The sequence below is a fragment of the Heterodontus francisci genome, chromosome 7 (genome assembly GCF_036365525.1).
Source record: "Heterodontus francisci isolate sHetFra1 chromosome 7, sHetFra1.hap1, whole genome shotgun sequence".
NCBI classification, from domain to species: Eukaryota; Metazoa; Chordata; class Chondrichthyes; order Heterodontiformes; family Heterodontidae; genus Heterodontus; species Heterodontus francisci.
Window position 1 is genome coordinate 9,654,523 of NC_090377.1, and position 19,732 is coordinate 9,674,254.

At 47.2% G+C, this 19,732-nt stretch overlaps 1 protein-coding gene across 1 annotated transcript in view; it reads right to left on the reverse strand.

The window, feature by feature from the left end:
• spega (striated muscle enriched protein kinase a) overlaps window positions 1-19,732 on the reverse strand; it is a 684,640-nt gene that overhangs the window by 133,997 nt on the left and 530,911 nt on the right. The window lies entirely within an intron of this gene.

Genomic DNA, 19,732 nt, shown 5'->3' on the forward strand with positions numbered 1-19,732 from the left:
CAAACAGCTGCAAGATTACCCAGAAAACAACAAAGGACAAACTGCACAAAACATCACTTGTAAAAAACACATAATTTCATGCTGATATTTCACTGAAAGAACAGGAATCAAGCACCAATACAAGACAGCATTGTAACACTGCCAAACACTGGCACAGCGGCTTAACAACCCACCCACCAACAATCACTTTGAAACAGGAATCTCATGGTTTATTCAACATGCAGTACCCTCCGCCCCCCCGATTAGATTCCAGCCTGTAACTCACCTATGGGGATCTGTTTTTCTATATATAAACCCCTGAACCCCTCGGTTAGGTTTTTTTTATTCTCTCATGTGATGTGGCCGTCACTGGTAAGGACAGCATTTGTTGCTCATCCCTAATTATCCTCGACAGTCGGGCAGTTAAGAGTCAACCACATTGCTGTGGGTCTGGAGTCACATGTAGGCCAGACCAGGTAAGGACAGCAGATTTCCTTCCCTAAAGGGCATTAGTGAACCAGATGGTTTGCACAACAATCAATGATAGCTTCATGGCACCATTACTGAGACTAACCTTAAATTCCAGACTTTTATTAATTAATTCAATTCATTAATTAATCTTAAATTCAACCAGCTGCCATGCTGGGATTTGAACCCATGTCCCCATAGAATTAGCCTGGGCCTCTGGATTACTAGCTTGGCCACATTACCACTAAGCCACCGCCTTCGCCCCTTCCCCACCCCCTCAAATACCTTCTCTTTCTGCTTCCGCACAGTACACCTGGTGTCCCCCAATGATTGATCCTTGGCCCCCTCCTATTTCTAATCTACATGCTGCACCCACCACCAACCCCCCCCCGCGACATCACCCGAAAGCACAGCGCAATTTTCACATGTACGCTGATGCAACCGAGCTCTACCTCACCACCACCTCTCAACTCCTCCACTGCTGCTAAATTATCAGACTGCTTATCCAACATCCAGTACTGGATAAGCAGAAATTTCCTCCAATTAAATAACGGGAAGACCAAAGCCATTGTCTCTGGTCCCCGACACAAACTCCGTTCGCTAGCTAATGACTCCATCCCTCTCCCTGGCAACAGTCTGAGACTGAACCAGCCTGTTCACAATCTTGGTGTCACATTTGACCCAGGATGATCTTTGACCGTATATTTGCGTCATCACTAAGACCACCTATTCCCACCTCTGTAGCATCACCTGACCTCGGCCTGCCTCAGCTCACCTGCTGCTGAGACCCTTATTCATGCCTTTGCTACCTCTAGACTTAACTATTCAATGCTCGCCTTGTCAGCCTCTCACAATCTGCCCTCCTTAAACTTGACCTCATCCAAAACTCTGCTGCCCATGCCCTAACTTTCACCAAGTCCCCATTCACCCATCATCTCCTGTGCTCACTGACCTACATTGACTCCCAGTCAAGCAATGCCTGAATTTTAAAATTCTCATCCTTGTTTTCAAATCCCTCCATGGCCTCACCCCTCCCTATCTCTTCCAGTCCCACAACCCTCCTCCAATTCTGGCCTTTTGCATATCCCCGATTTTAATCGCTCCACCATTGGTGACCATGCCTTCAGCTGCCTGGGCCCTAATCTTTGGAATTCCCTCCCTAAATATCTCTGCCTCTCTACCTCTCTCTCCTCCTTTAAAACACTCATTAAAATCTACCTCTTTGACCAAGCTTTTGGTTACCTGCCCTAATATCGCATTATGTGGCTCAGTGTTAAATTTTCCTTCAACGCTCCACCCTGTAACTCACTCCTGGGTATCTGTTATTCTACATATAAAACCCCCGAACCCCTCCATTACATTCCAGTCTGTAACATACACCCAGGTATCTGTTATTCTATATATAAACCACTGAACCCATCGATTAGATTCCAGTCTGTAACTCACTCCTGGGTATCTGTTATTCTACATATAAACCCCCCGAACCCCTCGATTACATTCCAGTCTGTAACTCACTCCCAGGTATCTGTTATTCTATATATAAACCACTGAACCCATCGATTAGATTCCATTCTGTAACTCACTCCCAGGTATCTGTTATTCTATATATAAACCACTGAACCCATCGATTAGATTCCATTCTGTAACTCACTCCCAGGTATCTGTTATTCTATATATAAACCACTGAACCCATCGATTAGATTCCATTCTGTAACTCACTCCCAGGTATCTGTTATTCTATATATAAACCACCCGAACCCCTCGATTAGATTCCAGTCTGTAACTCACTCACGGGTATCTGTTATTCTATATATAAACCCCCAAACCCATCGATTAGATTCCAGTCTGTAACTCACTCCCGGGTATCTGTGATTCTATATATAAACCCCCCGAACCCCTCGATTAGATTCCAGTCTGTAACTCACTCCCAGGTATCTGTTGTTCTATATATAAACCACCCCGAACCCCTCGATTAGATTCCAGTCTGTAACTCACTCCCGGGTATCTGCTATTCTATATATAAACCACCCCGAACCCCTCGATTAGATTCCAGTCTGTAACCCACTCCCAGGTATCTGATGTTCTATATATAAACCCCCCAAACCCCTCGATTAGATTCCATTCTGTAACTCACTCCCCGGTATCTGTTATTCTATATATAAACCCTTGAACACTTTGATTGGATTCCAGTCTGTAACATACTCCCGGGTATCTGTAATTCTATATATAAACCCCCCGAAACCCCTCGATTAGATTCCAGTCTGTAACTCACTCCCAGGTATCTGTTATTCTATATATAAACCACCCGAACCCCTCGATTAGATTCCAGTCTGTAACATACTCCCAGGTATCTGTTATTCTATATATAAACCCCCCGAAACCCCTCGATTAGATTTCAGTCTGTAACTCACTCCCGGGTATCTGTTATTCTATATATAAACCCCCCGAAACCCCTCGATTAGATTCCAGTCTGTAACATACTCCCAGGTATCTGTTATTCTATATATAAACCCCCCGAAACCCCTCGATTAGATTTCAGTCTGTAACTCACTCCCAGGTATCTGTTATTCTATATATAAACCACTGAACCCATCGATTAGATTCCATTCTGTAACTCACTCCCAGGTATCTGTTATTCTATATATAAACCACCCGAACCCCTCGATTAGATTCCAGTCTGTAACTCACTCACGGGTATCTGTTATTCTATATATAAACCCCCAAACCCATCGATTAGATTCCAGTCTGTAACTCACTCCCGGGTATCTGTGATTCTATATATAAACCCCCCGAACCCCTCGATTAGATTCCAGTCTGTAACTCACTCCCAGGTATCTGTTGTTCTATATATAAACCACCCCGAACCCCTCGATTAGATTCCAGTCTGTAACTCACTCCCGGGTATCTGCTATTCTATATATAAACCACCCCGAACCCCTCGATTAGATTCCAGTCTGTAACCCACTCCCAGGTATCTGATGTTCTATATATAAACCCCCCAAACCCCTCGATTAGATTCCATTCTGTAACTCACTCCCCGGTATCTGTTATTCTATATATAAACCCTTGAACACTTTGATTGGATTCCAGTCTGTAACATACTCCCGGGTATCTGTAATTCTATATATAAACCCCCCGAAACCCCTCGATTAGATTCCAGTCTGTAACTCACTCCCAGGTATCTGTTATTCTATATATAAACCACTGAACCCATCGATTAGATTCCATTCTGTAACTCACTCCCAGGTATCTGTTATTCTACATATAAACCACCCGAACCCCTCGATTAGATTCCAGTCTGTAACTCACTCACGGGTATCTGTTATTCTATATATAAACCCCCAAACCCATCGATTAGATTCCATTCTGTAACTCACTCCCAGGTATCTGTTATTCTATATATAAACCCCCGAACCCCTCGATTAGATTCCAGTCTGTAACTCACTCCCGGGTATCTGTTATTCTATATATAAACCCCCCGAACCCCTCGATTAGATTCCAGTCTGTAACTCACTCCCAGGTATCTGTTATTCTATATATAAACCCCCGAACCCCTCGATTAGATTCCAGTCTGTAACTCACTCCCAGGTATCTGTTATTCTATATATAAACCACCCGAACCCCTCGATTAGATTCCAGTCTGTAACTCACTCCCGGGTATCTGTTGTTCTATATATAAACCACCCCGAACCCCTCGATTAGATTCCAGTCTGTAACTCACTCCCGGGTATCTGTTATTCTTGGTATAAATCATCCAATCAACTGCCTCTGCTGCTCCCTCCTTTCTGCTCGCCCTCCAAGCTGAACTTCCTCTAAACTTCCCCTCTCGCCTAGTTCTGAATTTGCATTTTTCTCCAGTTTCTCTGCTACTTTCCGTCATGCGCCCTCCGAGCTCATCTTGTCCATGAGACCTCCTGCTCCCTTGACCCTATCCACCCAACTTCCCCTCCTGGTCTCCATGTTAGCTGATATTGGAAATGGTTCTCTCTCTTCAGGTGCTGTCCCTCTCTCCTTTAAAACTGCCGTCATCACCCCTCTCCTAAAAAAACCCAACGATTGACCCCATCATCCTTGCCCCATTTCCAGCCTCCCTTTCCTCTCCAAAGTCTTTGCAGGGTGGCACAGTGTCGCAGTGGTTAGCACCGCAACCTCACAGCTCCAGCGACCCGGGTTCATTTCTGGGTACTGCCTGTGTGGAGTTTGCAAGTTCTCCCTGTGTCTGCGTGGGTTTCCTCCGGGTGCTCTGGTTTCCTCCCACATGCCAAAGACTTGCAGGTTGATAAGGTTAATTGGCCATTAGCAATTGCCCCTAGTGTAGGTAGGGGAATATAGGGACAGGTGAGGATGTGGTAGGAATATGGAATTAGTGTAGGATTAGTATAAATGGGTGGTTGATGGTCGGCACAGACTCGGTGGGCCGAAGGGCCTGTTTCAGTGCTGTATCTCTAAAAAAATAAAAAAAGAATGTGTTGTCGCTTCCCAAATCCATGCCCATCTTTCCCAGAACTCCATGTTTGAATCCCTCCAATCAGGTTTCTGCCCCTGCCACAGCTCTGAGCAAAGTCACAAATGACGTCCCATGTGACTCTGACAGTGATAAACTATCCCTCTTTGTCCTTCTTGCCCTGTCTACAGCCTTTAACATGGTTGACCACACCATCCTCCTCCAACGCCTCTCCACTGTCGTCCAGCTGGCTGGGACTGCTCTCACCTGGTTCCATTCTTATCTATCTAGTTATAGCCAGAAGATCGCTTGCAATGGCTTCTCTTCCTGCTCCTGCACTGTTACCTCTGGTGTCCCCCAAGGATCTATCCTTGGCCCCCTCCTATTTCGTATCTACATACTGACAGCACCCGGCTCTACCTCACCACCACATCTCCTGACTCCTAAATTATCAGACCGTTTATCCGACATCCAATACTCATCCTTGTTTTCAAATCCATCCAGGGCCTCACCCCTCCCTATCTCTGTAATCTCCTCCAGCTCCACAACCCTCTGAGATCTCTGCACTCCTTTAATCCTCGCCTCTTGAGTATATCCAATTTTAGTCGCTCCACTATTGGTAGCCGTGCCTTCAGCTGCCTGGGCCCTAAGTTCTGGAATTCCCTCCCGAAACCTCTCTGCCTCTCCACCTTACTTTCTTGCTTTAAGACTGTCCTTATAACCTATCTCTTTGACCCAAGCTTTTGGTCACCTGTCCTAATGTCTCCTTCTGTGGCTCGGTGTTAAATTTTCCTTTCACACTCCCGAAAAGTGCCCTGGAATGTTTAATAACATTAAATGCGCCACAGGAATGCAAGTTTTTGTTGTTGTTATATTTTCCCCCCTCCCAGTGCCCTATCCCATTGCCCCGAGCCCCTCGATTAGATTGCAGCCTGTAACTTACTCCCAGATATCTTTTTCGAATTTCATTAACTGGTTTTCAGTACTGGCAGCTAGACTGACAGGAAGATCAGGAGTTGTCGGGAATCAGTACATTCCTCTCCTCCCAGAGCACAGGCAGGAGCAGCAGCAGATTCCACTCATTCCCACTTCCTGAGATTGATCTCACCTCTGTTTATAATTGTATTACTTAGTAAATTAATTCAATCGCCCTCCTCTCCTGATCTTTCTCCATTGACGTCAACACATTGGCTGACGGCCTGGAATCTCATTCCAATCCACATTGTATCCAACTGTGAGCAGAACTAGTAGAGTCATTCCTTCTCATTACATCCCACTGAGTTTTGATCACCTCTGACTAAACTAAGATTGCTGCTGTTCAAGACAGTCACACACTGTCAGTGCTGGGACACTCAGTCCTGTTACACACACTGTCGGTGCTGGGACACTCAGTCCTGTTACACACACTGTCGGTGCTGGGACACTCAGTTCTGTTACACACACTGTCGGTGCTGGGCTATGCATCGTCCCCCTCTTTTGTGAAGACAGATGCAAAGTATTCCTGAAGAACCATACCAACATCTTCCACCTCGACACATAGGTTACCCTTTTGGTCTTTTATGGGCGCTACTCTTTCCTTAGCTATCCTCTTACTCTTAATGTATTGATAAAACATCTTTGGGTTCACCTTGATTTTGCTTGCCAATATTCTTTCATGCCCTCTCTTAGCTTTCCTAATTTCCTTTTTGATTTCACTTCTCCACTTTCTATACTCCTCTCGGCTTTCTGTAGTACACACACAGTCAGTACTGGGACACTCACCCCTATTACACACACACACATACTCAGCGTTGGGACACTCAGTCCTATTGTGCAATGAGATAGGATTAATTAATAGCCTCATAGTGAAGGTGCCCCGAGGCAGCAGCGATCATAATATGCTTGAACTTTACATTCAGTTTGAGGGAGAGAAGAGCAGGTCGAAGACCAGTATTTTAAACTTAAATAAGGGCAGTTATGAGGGCATGAAAGCAGAGGTAGCTAAAGTGAACTGGCAAATTAGGTTAAGGGGTAGATCAATAGAGATGCAGTGGCAGACATTGAAGGGGATATTTCAGAATACACAGAATAGATACATTCCAATGAAAAGGAAAAATTCCAAGGGGAGGACTCACCATCCATGGTTAACGAAAAAAGTTAAAGATAGTATCAAACTTAAAGAAAAAGCATATAAATTGCGCAAAGATGGGTGACAGATTGGAAGATTGGACGGAATATATAAAGCAGTAAAGAATGACAAAAAGATTGATAAGTAAGGAAAAATTAGAGTACGAGAGAAAGTCATCTAGAAATATAAAAACTGATAGTAAGAGCTTCTTTGGATATCGAAAAAAGAGTTAACAAAGTGAGCGATGGTCCAATAGAAAATGAGTCTGGGGAAGTAATAAGGGAAAATAAGGAGACGGCAGATGACCTGAACAGGTATTTTGCATCAGTCTTCACCATAGAGGATACAAGTAACATCCCAGAAATAGCTGTAAGTCCGGAAATGGATGGGAGGGAGGAACTCAAGAAAATCACAATCACCAGGCAAGTGATGTTGAACAAATTGTTGGAGCTGCGGGCTGAAAAGTCCCCGGGTCATGATGGACTTCATCCCAGGGTCTTAAAAGAAGTGGAGAGTGAGATAGTTGATGCGTTGGTTTTAATTTTCCAACATTCCTAGATTTGGGGAAGGTGCCATTGGATTGGAAAATAGCCAATGGAACTCCTTTATTCAAAAAGGGAAGGAGACAGAAAGCAGGAAACGACAGGCCAGTTAGTTTAACATCTGTCATTGGGAAAGCTATTATCAAAGATATGATGAAAGATGTTCTAGCAGGGCACTTAGAAAAATTCAAGGTAATCAATCAGACTTGATCGAAATATAGAAGATCCTGAGGGGTCTGAACAGGGTGGATGTGGAAAGGATGTTTCCTCTTGTGGGATAATCTAGAACCAGGGGTCACTGTTTAAGAATAAGGGGTCATACATTGAGACAGATGAGGAGAAAACTTTTCTCTCGAGGGGTTGAGTGTCTTTGGAACCCACTTGCTCAAAAGGCAGTGGAAGCAGAGTCTTTCAATATTTTTAAGGCAGAGGTAGATAGATTCTTGATAAGCAAGGGGGTGAAAGGTTATTGGAGAAGGCGGGAATGTGGTGTTGAGGTTACAATCCGAACAGCCATTTGTTTTATTGATTTAGAGATACAGCACTGAAACAGGCCCTTCGGCCCACCGAGTCTGTGCTGACCATCAACCACACATTTATACTAATCCTACATTAATCCCATATTGCTACCACATCCCCACCTTCCCTCAATTCCCCTACCTACACTAGGGGCAATTAATAATGGCCAATTTAGCAATTAACCTGCAAGTCTTTGGCTGTGGGAGGAAACCGGAGCACCCGGCGAAAACCCGCGCGGTCACAGGGAGAACTTGCAAACTCCGCACAGGCAGTACCCAGAATTAAAACAGGGTCACTGGAGCTCTGAGGCTGCAGTGCGAACCACTGCGCCACTGTGTCGCCATGATCTTAATAAATGGTGGAGAAGGCTCAAGGGGCCAAATGGCCTACTCCTGCTCTTAATTCATTTGTTCAAACACACACACAGTCAGTGCAGGGACACTCAGTCCTGTTATACACACTGTCAGTGCTGGGACACTCTGTCCTGTTATACACACACTGTCAGTGCTGGGAGACTCAGTCCTGTTATACAAACTGTCAGTGCTGGGACACTCAGTCCTGTTATACACAATGTCAGTGCTGGGACACTCAGTCCTGTTAAACACACACTGTCAGTGCTGGGACACTCAGTCCTGTTATACACAATGTCAGTGCTGGGACACTCAGTCCTGTTATACACACTGTCAGTGCTGAGACACTCAGTCCTGTTATGCACAATGTCAGTGCTGGGACACTCAGTCCTGTTATACAAACAAAGTCAGTGCTGGGCCACTCAGTCCTGTTATACACACTGTCAGGGCTGGGAGACTCAGTCCTGTAATACACAATGTCAGTGCTGGGACACTCAGTCCTGTTATACACACTGTCAGTGCTGGGACACTCAGTCCTGTTGGACACACACTGTCAGTGCTGAGACACTCAGTCCTGTTATACACACTGTCAGTGCTGGGAGACTCAGTCCTGTTATACACACTGTCAGTGCTGGGACACTCAGTCCTGTTGGACACACACTGTCAGTGCTGAGACACTCAGTCCTGTTATACACACTGTCAGTGCTGGGACACTCAGTCCTGTTATACACACTGTCAGTGCTGGGACACTCAGTCCTGTTATACACACTGTCAGTGCTGGGACACTCAGTCCTGTTATACACACTGTCAGTGCTGGGACACTCAGTCCTGTTGGACACACACTGCCAGTGCTGAGACACTCAGTCCTGTTACACACACAGTCAGTGCTGTGACAAGCAGTCCTGTTATACACACTGTCAGTGCTGGGACACTCTGTCCTGTTATACACACACTGTCAGTGCTGGGACACTGTCCTGTTATACACACACTGTCAGTGCTGGGACACTCTGTCCTGTTACACACACACTGTCAGTGCTGGGACACTCAGTCCTGTTGGACACACACTGTCAGTGCTGAGACACTCAGTCCTGTTATACACACACAGTCAGAGCTGTGACATGCAGTCCTGTTAAACACACACAGTCAGTGCTGGGACACTCAGTCCTGTTGGGCACACACTGTCAGTGCTGAGACACTCAGTCCTGTTATACACACTGTCACTGCTGGGAGACTCAGTCCTGTTATACACAATGTCAGTGCTGGGACACTCAGTCCTGTTATACACACTGTCAGTGATGCGACACTCAGTCCTGTTGGACACACACTGTCAGTGCTGAGACACTCAGTCCTGTTATACACACTGTCAGTGCTGGGAGACTCAGTCCTGTTATACACAATGTCAGTGATGGGACACTCAGTCCTGTTGGACACACACTGTCAGTGCTGAGACACTCAGTCCTGTTATACACACTGTCAGTGCTGAGACACTCAGTCCTGTTATACACACTGTCAGTGCTGGGACACTCAGTCCTGTTATACACACTGTCAGTGCTGAGACACTCAGTCCTGTTATACACACTGTCAGTGCTGGGACACTCAGTCCTGTTGGACACACACTGTCAGTGCTGAGACACTCAGTCCTGTTATACACACTGTCAGTGCTGAGACACTCAGTCCTGTTATACACACTGTCAGTGCTGGGACACTCAGTCCTGTTATACACACTGTCAGTGCTGGGACACTCAGTCCTGTTACACACACAGTCAGTGCTGTGACATGCAGTCCTGTTAAACACACACAGTCAGTGCTGGGACACTCAGTCCTGTTCTACACACTGTCAGTGCTGGGACACTCTGTCCTGTTATACACACTCTGTCAGTGCAGGGAGACTCAGTCCAGTTATACACACTGTCAGTGCTGGGACACTCAGTCCTGTTGGACACACACTGTCAGTGCAGGGAGACTCAGTCCAGTTATACACACTGTCAGTGCTGGGACACTCTGTCCTGTTATACACACACTGTCAGTGCAGGGAGACTCAGTCCAGTTATACACACTGTCAGTGCTGAGACACTCAGTCCTGTTAGAGACACACAGTCAGTGCTGTGACATGCAGTCCTGTTAAACACACACAGTCTGGGCTGGGACACTTGGTCCTGTTACACACTGTCAGGGCTGGGACACTCAGTCCTGTTACACACACACTGTCAGTGCAGGGACACTCTGTCCCGTTATACACAATGTCAGTGCTGGGACAATCAGTCCTGTTATACTCACTGTCAGTGCTGAGATACTCAGTCCTGTTATACCCACACTGTCAGAGCTGGGACACTCAGTCCGGTTATACACGATGTCAGTGCTGGGACACTCAGTCCTGTTATACACACACTGTCAGTGGTGGGACACTCAGTCCTGTTATACACAATGTCAGTGCTGGGACACTCTGTCCTGTTATACACACTGTCAGTGCTGGGACACTCGGTCCTGCTCTACACACACTATCAGTGCTGAGACACTCAGTCCGGTTATACACACACTGTCAGTGCAGGGACACTCAGTCCTGTTATTAACACTGAAAGTGATGGGAGACTCAGTCCTGTTATACACAATGTCAGTGCTGGGACACTCTGTCCTGTTATACACACAGTCAGTGCTGGGACACTCAGTCCTGATATACACAATGTGAGTGCTGGGACACTCAGTCCCGTTATACACAATGTCAGTGCTGGGACACTCAGTCCTGTTATACACCCACAGTCTGGGCTGGTACACTCAGTCCTGTTATACACACACTGTCAGTGGTGGGACACTCAGTCCTGTTATACACACACTGTCAGGGCTGAGACACTCAGTCCTGTTATACACAATGTCAGTGCTGAGACACTCAGTCCTGTTATACACACACTGTCAGTGCTGAGACACTCAGTCCTGTTATACACACACTGTCAGTGCTGAGATACTCAGTCCTGTTATACACCCACAGTCTGGGCTGGTACACTCAGTCCTGTTATACACACACTGTCAGTGGTGGGACACTCAGTCCTGTTATACACACACTGTCAGGGCTGAGACACTCAGTCCTGTTATACACAATGTCAGTGCTGAGACACTCAGTCCTGTTATACACACACTGTCAGTGGTGGGACACTCAGTCCTGTTATACACACACTGTCAGGGCTGAGACACTCAGTCCTGTTATACACAATGTCAGTGCTGAGACACTCAGTCCTGTTATACACACACTGTCAGTGCTGAGACACTCAGTCCTGTTATACACACAATGTCAGTGCTGAGATACTCAGTCCTGTTATACACACACAGTCCATGCTGGGACACTCAGTCCCGTTATACACAATGTTAGTGCTGGGACACTCAGTCCTGTTATACACACACAGTCTGGGCTGGGGCACTTGGTCCTGTTACACACACACTGTCAGTGCAGGGACACTCAGTCCTGTTATTAACATTGTAAGTGCTGGGAGACTCAGTGCTGTTATACACAATGTCAGTGCTGGGACACTCTGTCCTGTTACACACACTGTCAGTGCTGGGACACTCAGTCCTGTTATACACACAGTGTCAGTGCTGGGACACTCAGTCCTGTTATGCACAATGTAAGTGCTGGGACACTCAGTCCTGTTATACAAACAAAGTCAGTGCTGGGCCACTCAGTCCTGTTATACACACTGTCAGGGCTGGGAGACTCAGTCCTGTAATACACAATGTCAGTGCTGGGACACTCAGTCCTGTTATACACACTGTCAGTGCTGGGACACTCAGTCCTGTTGGACACACACTGTCAGTGCTGAGACACTCAGTCCTGTTATACACACTGTCAGTGCTGGGAGACTCAGTCCTGTTATGCACAATGTCAGTGCTGGGAAACTCAGTCCTGTTATACACACTGTCAGTGCTGGGACACTCAGTCCTGTTGGACACACACTGTCAGTGCTGAGACACTCAGTCCTGTTATACACACTGTCAGTGCTGGGACACTCAGTCCTGTTATACACACTGTCAGTGCTGGGAAACTCAGTCCTGTTGGACACACACTGCCAGTGCTGAGACACTCAGTCCTGTTACACACACAGTCAGTGCTGTGACAAGCAGTCCTGTTAAACACACACAGTCAGTGCTGGGACACTCAGTCCTGTTATACACACTGTCAGTGCTGGGACACTCTGTCCTGTTATACACACACTGTCAGTGCTGGGACACTGTCCTGTTATACACACACTGTCAGTGCTGGGACACTCTGTCCTGTTACACACACACTGTCAGTGCTGGGACACTCAGTCCTGTTGGACACACACTGTCAGTGCTGAGACACTCAGTCCTGTTATACACACACAGTCAGAGCTGTGACATGCAGTCCTGTTAAACACACACAGTCAGTGCTGGGACACTCAGTCCTGTTGGGCACACACTGTCAGTGCTGAGACACTCAGTCCTGTTATACACACTGTCAGTGCTGGGACACTCAGTCCTGTTACACACACAGTCAGTGCTGTGACATGCAGTCCTGTTATACACACTGTCAGTGCTGGGACAATCAGTCCTGTTATACACACAGTCAGTGCTGTGACATGCAGTCCTGTTAAACACACACAGTCAGTGCTGGGACACTCAGTCCTGTTATACACACTGTCAGTGCTGGGAGACTCAGTCCTGTTATACACACTGTCAGTGCTGGGACAATCAGTCCTGTTATACACACTGTCAGTGCTGGGACACTCAGTCCTGTTACACACACAGTCAGTGCTGTGACATGCAGTCCTGTTAAACACACACAGTCAGTGCTGGGACACTCAGTCCTGTTATACACACTGTCAGTGCTGGGACACTCTGTCCTGTTATACACACTCTGTCAGTGCAGGGAGACTCAGTCCAGTTATACACACTGTCAGTGCTGGGACACTCAGTCCTGTTGGACACACACTGTCAGTGCAGGGAGACTCAGTCCAGTTATACACACTGTCAGTGCTGGGACAATCTGTCCTGTTATACACACACTGTCAGTGCAGGGAGACTCAGTCCAGTTATACACACTGTCAGTGCTGAGACACTCAGTCCTGTTAGAGACACACAGTCAGTGCTGTGACATGCAGTCCTGTTAAACACACACAGTCTGGGCTGGGACACTTGGTCCTGTTACACACTGTCAGGGCTGGGACACTCAGTCCTGTTACACACACACTGTCAGTGCAGGGACACTCTGTCCCGTTATACACAATGTCAGTGCTGGGACAATCAGTCCTGTTATACTCACTGTCAGTGCTGAGATACTCAGTCCTGTTATACACACACAGTCCATGCTGGGACACTCAGTCCTGTTATACACACTGTCAGTGCTGGGACACTCAGTCCTCTTATACCCACACTGTCAGAGCTGGGACACTCAGTCCTGTTATACACACACTGTCAGTGGTGGGACACTCAGTCCTGTTATACACAATGTCAGTGCTGGGACACTCTGTCCTGTTATACACACTGTCAGTGCTGGGACACTCGGTCCTGCTCTACACACACTATCAGTGCTGAGACACTCAGTCCGGTTATACACACACTGTCAGTGCAGGGACACTCAGTCCTGTTATTAACAATGAAAGTGATGGGAGACTCAGTCCTGTTATACACAATGTCAGTGCTGGGACACTCTGTCCTGTTATACACACAGTCAGTGCTGGGACATCAGTCCTGATATACACAATGTGAGTGCTGGGACACTCAGTCCCGTTATACACAATGTCAGTGCTGGGACACTCAGTCCTGTTATACACACACTGTCAGTGGTGGGACACTCAGTCCTGTTATACACAATGTCAGTGCTGAGACACTCAGTCCTGTTATACACACACTGTCAGTGCTGAGACACTCAGTCCTGTTATACACAATGTCAGTGCTGAGACACTCAGTCCTGTTATACACACACTGTCAGTGCTGAGACACTCAGTCCTGTTATACACACACTGTCAGTGGTGGGACACTCAGTCCTGTTATACACAATGTCAGTGCTGAGACACTCAGTCCTGTTATACACACACTGTCAGTGCTGAGACACTCAGTCCTGTTATACACACACTGTCAGTGCTGAGATACTCAGTCCTGTTATACACACACAGTCCATGCTGGGACACTCAGTCCCGTTATACACAATGTTAGTGCTGGGACACTCAGTCCTGTTATACACACACAGTCTGGGCTGGGGCACTTGGTCCTGTTACACACACACTGTCAGTGCAGGGACACTCAGTCCTGTTATTAACATTGTAAGTGCTGGGAGACTCAGTCCTGTTATACACAATGTCAGTGCTGGGACACTCTGTCCTGTTATACACACAGTCAGTGCTGGGACACTCCGTCCTGTTATACAAACTGTCAGTGCTGAGACACTCAGTCCTGTTATACACACACAGTACGTGCTGGGAGACTCAGTCCTGTTATACACACACTGTCAGTGCTGAGATACTCAGTCCTGTTATACACACACAGTCCGTGCTGGGACACTCAGTCCTGTTATACACACACTGTCAGTGCTGAGATACTCAGTCCTGTTTTACACACACAGTCCGTGCTGGGACACTCAGTCCTGTTATACACACACAGTCCGTGCTGGGACACTCAGTCCTGTTATACACACACAGTCTGGGCTGGGACACTTGGTCCTGTTACACACTGTCAGGGCTGGGACACTCAGTCCTGTTACACACACACTGTCAGTGCAGGGAGACTCAGTCCAGTTATTAACACTGTAACTGCTGGGCGACTCAGTCCTGTTATACACAATGTCGGTGCTGGGACACTCAGTCCTGTTATACACAATGTCAGTGCTGAGATACTCAGTCCTGTTATACACTCACAGTCCGTGCTGGGACACTCAGTCCTGTTATACACACACAGTCCGTGCTGGGACACTCAGTCCTGTTATACACACACAGTCCGTGCTGGGACACTCAGTCCTGTTATACACACACAGTGCGTGCTAGGGCACTCAGTCCTGTTATACACACATAGTCAGTGCTGGGACACTTGATCCTGTTACACAATGTCAGGGCTGGGACACTCAGTCCTGTTATTAACACTGTAACTGCTGGGCGACTCAGTCCTGTTATACACACTGTCAGTGCTGGGACACTCAGTCCTGTTATACACACACTGTCAGTGCTGGGACACTCAGTCCTGTTATACATACTGTCAGTGCTGAGACACTCAGTCCTGTTATACACACACAGTCCGTGCTGGGACACTCAGTCCTGTTATGCACACACAGTCCGTGCTGGGACACTCAGTCCTGTTATACACACTGTCAGTGCTGGGACACTCGGTCTTGTTATACATACTGTCAGTGCTGAGACACTCAGTCCTGTTATACACACACAGTCCGTGCTGGGACACTCAGTCCTGTTATACACACACTGTCAGTGCTGGGACACTCAGTCCTGTTATACATAGTGTCAGTGCTGAGACACTCAGTCCTGTTATACACACACAGTCCGTGCTGGGACACTCAGTCCTGTTATACACACATTGTCAGTGCTGAGATACTCAGTCCTGTTATACACACACAGTCCGTGCTGGGACACTCAGTCCTGTTATACACACTGTCAGTGCTGGGACACTCAGTCCTGTTATACACACTGTCAGTGCTGAGACACTCAGTCCTGTTATACACACACTGTCAGTGCTGAGATACTCAGTCCTGTTATACACACTGTCAGTGCTGAGAAACTCAGTCCTCTTATACACACACTGTCAGTGCTGAGATACTCAGTCCTGTTATACACACTGTCAGTGCTGAGACACTCAGTCCTGTTATACACACACTGTCAGTGCTGAGACACTCAGTCCTGTTATACACACACTGTCAGTGCTGAGATACTCAGTCCTGTTATACACACACAGTCCATGCTGGGCGACTCAGTCCTGTTATACACACTGTCAGTGCTGAGACACTCAGTCCTGTTATACACACACTGTCAGTGCTGAGACACTCAGTCCTGTTATACACACACTGTCAGTGCTGAGATACTCAGTCCTGTTATACACACTGTCAGTGCTGAGATACTCAGTCCTGTTATACACACACAGTCCATGCTGGGACACTCAGTCCTGTTATACACACACTGTCAGTGCTGAGACACTCAGTCCTGTTATACACACACTGTCAGTGCTGAGACACTCAGTCCTGTTATACACACACTGTCAGTGCTGGGACACTCAGTCCCGTTATAAACAATGTGAGTGCTGGGACACTCGGTCTTGTTATACATACTGTCAGTGCTGAGACACTCAGTCCTGTTATACACACACAGTCCGTGCTGGGACACTCAGTCCTGTTATACACACACTGTCAGTGCTGGGACACTCAGTCCTGTTATACATAGTGTCAGTGCTGAGACACTCAGTCCTGTTATACACACACAGTCCGTGCTGGGACACTCAGTCCTGTTATACACACACTGTCAGTGCTGAGATACTCAGTCCTGTTATACACACACAGTCCGTGCTGGGACACTCAGTCCTGTTATACACACTGTCAGTGCTGGGACACTCAGTCCTGTTATACACACTGTCAGTGCTGAGACACTCAGTCCTGTTATACACACACTGTCAGTGCTGAGATACTCAGTCCTGTTATACACACTGTCAGTGCTGAGACACTCAGTCCTGTTATACACACACTGTCAGTGCTGAGATACTCAGTCCTGTTATACACACACTGTCAGTGCTGAGACACTCAGTCCTGTTATACACACACTGTCAGTGCTGAGATACTCAGTCCTGTTATACACACACAGTCCATGCTGGGCGACTCAGTCCTGTTATACACACACTGTCAGTGCTGAGATACTCAGTCCTGTTATACACACACAGTCCATGCTGGGACACTCAGTCCTGTTATACACACACTGTCAGTGCTGAGACACTCAGTCCTGTTATACACACACTGTCAGTGCTGAGACACTCAGTCCTGTTATACACACACAGTCCATGCTGGGACACTCAGTCCTGTTATACACACTGTCAGTGCTGAGACACTCAGTCCTGTTATACACACACTGTCAGTGCTGAGATACTCAGTCCTGTTATACACACTGTCAGTGCTGAGACACTCAGTCCTGTTATACACACACTGTCAGTGCTGAGATACTCAGTCCTGTTATACATACTGTCAGTGCTGAGACACTCACTCCAGTTATACACACACTGTCAGTGCTGAGATACTCAGTCCTGTTATACATACTGTCAGTGCTGAGATACTCAGTCCTGTTATACACACACAGTCCATGCTGGGACACTCAGTCCTGTTATACACACTGTCAGTGCTGAGACACTCAGTCCTGTTATACATACTGTCAGTGCTGACATACTCAGTCCTGTTATACACACACAGTCCATGCTGGGACACTCAGTCCTGTTATACACACTGTCAGTGCTGAGACACTCAGTCCTGTTATACACACACTGTCAGTGCTGAGATACTCAGTCCTGTTATACATACTGTCAGTGCTGAGATACACAGTCCTGTTATACACACACAGTCCATGCTGGGACACTCAGTCCGGTTATACACACACAGTCTGGGCTGGTAAACTCAGTCCTGTTACACACAATGTGAGTGCTGGGACACTCAGTCCCGTTATTCACAATGTCAGTGCTGGGACACTCAGTCCTGTTATACACAATGTCAGTGCTGGGACACTCAGTCCCATTATACACAATGTCAGTGCTGGGACACTCAGTCCTGTTATACACACTGTCAGTGCTGGGACACTCAGTCCCGTTATAAACAATGTCAGTGCTGAGACACTCAGTCCTGTTACACACACACTGTCAGTGCTGGGACACTCAGTCCTGTTATACACAATGTCAGTGCTGGGACACTCAGTCCTGTTATACACACTGTCAGTGCTGGGACACTCAGTCCTGTTATACACAATGTCAGTGCTGGGACACTCAGTCCTGTTATACACAATGTCAGTGCTGGGACACTCAGTCCTGTTATACACAAAGTCAGTGCTGGGACACTCAGTCCTGTTATACACAATGTCAGTGCTGGGACACTCAGTCCTGTTCTCCACAATGTCAGTGCTGGGACACTCAGTCCTGTTATACAATATGTCAGTGCTGGGACACTCAGTCCTGTTATACACAATGTCAGTGCTGGGACACTCAGTCCTGTTATACACACTGTCAGTGCTGAGACACTCAGTCCTGTTATACACACACAGTCAGTGCTGGGACACTCAGTCCTGTTATACACACTGTCAGTGCTGAGACACTCAGTCCTGTTATACACACAATGTCAGTGCTGGGACACTCTGTCCGGTTATACACACACTATCAGTGCTCAGATACTCAGTCCTGTTACACACACAGTCCGTGCTGGGACACTCTGTCCGGTTATACACACTGTCAGTGCTGGGACACTCAGTCCTGTTATACACAATGTCAGTGCTGGGACACTCAGTCCTGTTATACACACACTGTAAGTGCTGGGACACTCAGTCCTGTTATACACACACTGTCAGTGGTGGGACACTCAGTCCTGTTATACACACACTGTCAGTGCTGAGACACTCAGTGCTGTTATACACACACTGTCAGTGCTGAGATACTCAGTCCTGTTATACACACACAGTCCATGTTGGGACACTCAGTCCCGTTATACACAATGTTAGTGCTGGGACACTCAGTCCTGTTATACACACACAGTCTGGGCTGGGGCACTTGGTCCTGTTACACACACACTGTCAGTGCAGGGACACTCAGTCCTGTTATTAACATTGTAAGTGCTGGGAGACTCAGTCCTGTTATACACAATGTCAGTGCTGGGACACTCTGTCCTGTTATACACAATGTCAGTGCTGGGACACTCAGTCCTGTTATACACACTGTCAGTGCTGAGACACTCAGTCCTGTTATACACACACAGTACGTGCTGGGAGACTCAGTCCTGTTATACACACACTGTCAGTGCTGAGATACTCAGTCCTGTTTTACACACACAGTCCGTGCTGGGACACTCAGTCCTGTTATACACACACTGTCAGTGCTGAGATACTCAGTCCTGTTTTACACACACAGTCCGTGCTGGGACACTCAGTCCTGTTATACACACACAGTCCGTGCTGGGACACTCAGTCCTGCTATACACACACAGTCTGGGCTGGGACACTTGGTTCTGTTACACACTGTCAGGGCTGGGACACTCAGTCCTGTTCCACACACACTGTCAGTGCAGGGAGACTCAGTCCTGTTATTAACACTGTAACTGCTGGGCGACTCAGTCCTGTTATACACAATGTCAGTGCTGGGACAC